At 40.6% G+C, this 4,816-nt stretch overlaps 1 protein-coding gene across 1 annotated transcript in view; it reads left to right on the top strand.

The window, feature by feature from the left end:
• Positions 1–4,816, top strand: part of LAMA3 (laminin, alpha 3) — a 207,773-nt gene that overhangs the window by 716 nt on the left and 202,241 nt on the right. The window lies entirely within an intron of this gene.

Raw genomic sequence — 4,816 nt, forward strand, 5'->3', positions numbered from 1 at the left:
GGGGCGCAGTGACCCTGGCTTGATCCCTCCGAGCGTCACCCAAGCCAGCGCGCCGCCCGAGGCTCTGAAGGGTAAAGCACCACAGGTGAGGGGAGGCTGAGGTCAGGTTTGGGCGAGTCGGGAAGAAAGTGGCAAGCTGCGCTCCAGGAATGCATAGAACTGGGTCGGGTTCAGCCTCCTGCACCCTGGTAGAGCCCGCCACGCCAAGAGTCCCCACCAGGCTTCACCAGCGCCTTCTTTGAAGCCCTTCATCCCTCCACCTTATTCGGAGGAGAAAACTTGGTAGCATTAACTTCATGGTGTCTCATAGGAGAGAACTGTTAGGTTGCATCAAGAGCATCACTGTGATGTCACCATTAAACTGCCTGAAGTGCCACCATGCAGGCTTTGGGCCAGTGAAACTTGATGCGATCAAAGACAGGATGCTCAGAATCTAGCAGAGACTTAACCAACAGCACCTGATGTAAATGATAGTGTCATGGTGCTTCATCAGCACTTGGAAGTGTTCCAGGTCCTTAGACAGGCTCCTCACTGCAATGCTGGATCAGATCAGCGATGGTGCCTGCCTCTTGGAGTGCGGCAGCTGTGAGCCCAATACTGCAGCCAAATCCCCTTTACACTAAGCCTCCCTCCCTCTGTTGGGGAGTTCTGCTGAGGATTAGGGAAGTGTTGATGGAAGAGGGAGTGTATGTGGAATTTGGTCTCCAAAAGCCAAAGATTATCATTGAGATTCTCCATCAGTGTTTCAGGAACTTTTTTGACTATGTATCTCCATAAATGACAAGTTGTTGAACATTCAGCGCTAAGATACGCTTATTTATTTAATTATATACACTTACAACTTTATTTGCAGTACACATGTTTTGTGTACTACAAAACATGTAAAGTGGAAATTTAAAAGATTAAAAGATTAACAATCACATGGCCCTCTCTGGTGGTGCAGTGGGTTAAAGCACAGCACTGCGAATCTAAAGCCGCTTCCGCATGAGTTCGATTCCCCCCTGCCCCGGAGGTGACCACATGGCGTGGCAGACCTCTCCTGACCCGCCCGCTGCTCCCCTCAGCAGTGTACTTCCTCGATCTGCCTGTTCTGTTCCCCACTCTGTCTCTGGTGAAGCCTCTCACCGCCCCTGAGCCTCTGGCCTGTACCCCAGTTCTGTATGAATAAAATAAATAAATCTTTAAAAAAAAAAACTACACGAAATATTTTTTTCTTTATTAACAGCCCCAAGTAATTGCTTTCTCTAACCATTTTATTTGTGATAGTTTGTAACTATTTATAAATATACAGATGTAATTATATATATAATTATTTTTGAGAAGCTTAGGTTAGCACCTTGGATACAATTTAAAATTGGTTTTAAATGTTAATACTTGAATTTAGTGGTGTTCTTAGTTGAAAAGTCCATCAAAGGTATGTAGATTCAAATGGAAAAACTGCATTGACAACTGAATGTCAGAACTAGCTTCATAATTTGCAGAGTCTAGTGCAAAGGGACAATGTACTGCTCCTTGTTAGAAATTATTAAAAATTTCACAGTGGTGATTGCAAAGCCTGAATCTAAGTGAGGGGCCTTACTGAGCATGGAACCCCATGAGGTTGTACAGGTTTGTGCTGAATTTACCAAATCACAGTACTCATATTTCCACCCATTCAATTATGCTAAAATTTCTAAAAAGTTGAAACTTGGCCAATAAATGTCCCTTTTGCAAGGGGCATTCAGTGCTTCCTGGTAGGATGGTGTTGCTTTTTCATGTTTTAAACAAATGATTCAAAACTCACAGCAAGTCTTCTTTCGAATATGCTTAATACCACTAAATTGAACAACCAGAAAAGGTTGAAATGGTACATTTTGTTATGTATATTTTATCATAATAAAAATATATGTTCATTGTTGGTGATCAAAAAAATTAGAAAACTTTCCATTTTTTAAAAAAAGTGCAAATATGACAGCTTCAGAGTAACACAATTCTGTTTTTTTAGCAAAAAAAAAAAACACTTCTAAGTATCTATTTTCCAAAAATATTCTTTCCGAAGCATACATTTGGAACTGTATTTACTTTTCTACACACTGTTAAAATAGCACCTTTACTTTGATAGGACATAAATACTTGTATTATTTTGTCAACAGCTATGCTATGGGGTAATAACATTACTGGTGGCCACTTTTCATTTTAGAAGTGGTTAAAAAATTTGGAATTTTTGTGAAAAAGTACAATTCTTCTTTAAATTTAAAGGTAGGTTTTTTTTAAGTTCTCTGCCATGACGTAACTAGCAAACCTGGGTAATGAAAAGAATTTCACTGTTACTCCCCATTTCAGTACAAGGTGGAGCTCTTTTGCTCTTTAGGAGACTAGAATCCACATGTCTCTCAGCCAGGCACATGTCAGCAGCTCATGTGTCATAGTCAGGCCATGGCTTGCTGGAACTCAGCTCAGAGACACTCAGGGACACTGGTCACTTTTGTCCAGCTGACTTGTGGGCTGTGTAGAGGCCCTCAGCAGTCTATATCTCTGTAGAAAAGAATTTCTTCATTTTTAAGTAGAATAAATATAAACGAAAATGTCCCTTCTCACTCCCCCTTGGATCACCCTGCCATCCAACTTTGGAGACAAAGGTTGTGATTATGGGGAGAGCAGATGCAAATGAAGCGAGCAAAGACATTTTCAGCTGTTTCCTCTCTCAGATTTGCTTAGGAATGTGCCAGCCCTCCTTTGTTTTCCAACTGGTACTTTTTCACTTAAGTTCAGATATGTATTTATCAATGTAATCTCACCACAGTATACCAACCGGATTTTGTGCATTTGGAGGGGAAATATTTCCTGGGTAAGTGGAAAATAGTACAGATACCTCCTTTAAGAATTTCATATTAAACAGCTTTATATAGCAATGTTTCTCTCTCTCTAGAGAGAGGTGCAGGGGTGGTGAGAGCATTCACCAGAGACAGAGTGGGGAGCAGAACAGGCAGATCAACGAAGTACCATGCTGAGGGGAGCAGTGGGTGACACAGGAGAGGTCTGCTGCGCCATGTGGATCTCCTCCCTGGCAGGAATCGAACTCGCACTGAGGCAGTCACCAAGGCTTGGTTTAGCTTCACAGTGCAGCACTCCAATCTGTTGCACCACCAGGGAGGGCCCAGGACAATATTTCATTTGGAAGTCTAGAACTTCTTTCTTTCTTCACTTTGCTGTCATTCATACTTATTGAATAGATCTTGTATTGCTCACTGGGACCAAGATTTTTTTTCAGGGTTCTGGATTATTCTTTTTGTCCCAACTGACATCTGGATTGATCAAAGCCAGACTCATGATGTGTAGTGCTGCTCTGATACCTCCAGCTCCAATAAGTACAAAGAGGTGTTCAAGCTAGGATGATTCTTGTCCTGACTGAGGGTCTGGCAGAGCATGGTCATAGGCGAGGCCTTGGCCAGGAAAACATGGGAGAACAAATATGCAAGTTGGGGGACTAACTAGTCTCTGCCTTAACTATATTTTATTGAGTGTTCATAATTTGACACCACTGTTTCCAAGGTCCAGAAAATTATATTTCTTGTCCTGTTTGAGGTTCCAGAAGAGGTCACAAACCTAGTTTACAGTCCTAGGTAGAGCAAGAAGTGGCAATCTGAGGTCACTGAGCAGAGTGTGTTTCTTTCTTTCTTTTTTTTGAGTGTGTTTCTAGGTCAATGTGTAGTCTGCAGAAGAAGAGTGCTACCTTGCATTAAATCTTATTCTTCCCTGAAAGTAAGGGCCCATAGAAAAAATGTATTCTACTTTCACAGTTGAGGGCAGATGCTCTGTTCGCTCATGCGGTAGGTTTTTATCTGAGGATGAGAGAAGCTTGTTGGGGACAAGAAGAGGTAGCCACGTTCCAGAGGCCCAGCTATTAGACATCTGAGCTGGTCCAGTGCAGGCAGCATCGTGTACAGACCTGCCCTCAGAAAAGTGAGGAGATGGGAGGTGGCAGGAGAAGGCAGGAGAGGTTATGATTAGTCAGCTGGTTGTACCTAGGTGATGACTATCTTGAATCTCGTGTACAACTCAAGATGGAAAATGGAGAAGAATTAAAATAGTTCCACTTTGTTGAGCTTTCTAAAAATAAGCCTTTGGGGGACAGCCAGAATTTAGAATTTCGGGCTGAAAGGATCTTGCAAAAACAATTTAAAAAGTGAATAAAATATGTCTTAGAATAAAACGTGGCCTTATGGTTGCAAGTCTATAACAGGCAAGTGGATATTTCAATGGCAATATGGATAAACATTTAAAAAGTCTAAATTTTGTTTGTTGTGCGAAAAATGTTTGCTGTGCTTCCTCTAGACTTAAGAGTCATTAGATAAGATTTTTATATACTTGTTTCCTTGTATCTGTCACTCAGACACCGAGTGTCTGAGAGCTCTGTGCTTGGGAGCCTCTGCCTGTCTTGTCCATATCTGTATCCAAGGTGCTTAATACAAAACCTGGAATAGTATAGGCAATTGGAAAATAGCAAATGAAAGAGTCGTGGAGTGAAGATACAATTAACCCTGTAGAGAAGTTAATGTAAAGAGTAGATAAGAAAAATGCAAATTAATTCTATTCTGTTGAAAAGTAAAATATAATCACACTGTGCTTTAATTTTAAATATATACACAGTTGTTAAATCATTATTTATGAAGACATCTAATAGAAACAATGATGTAATGGAAGACTGACAAAAATTAAGCCTGTATTTGGTTTTATTTAACAAATGCAATAATAACAAGGAATAAAATACTCATACAGATAACCCCACTTTTTTTTTTAATTAATTTTTTTTTTTAGATTTATTTATTCGTACAGA

The sequence above is a fragment of the Condylura cristata genome, unplaced genomic scaffold (assembly GCF_000260355.1).
Source record: "Condylura cristata isolate star-nosed mole 26May11 unplaced genomic scaffold, ConCri1.0 scaffold00016, whole genome shotgun sequence".
NCBI lineage: Eukaryota > Metazoa > Chordata > Mammalia > Eulipotyphla > Talpidae > Condylura > Condylura cristata.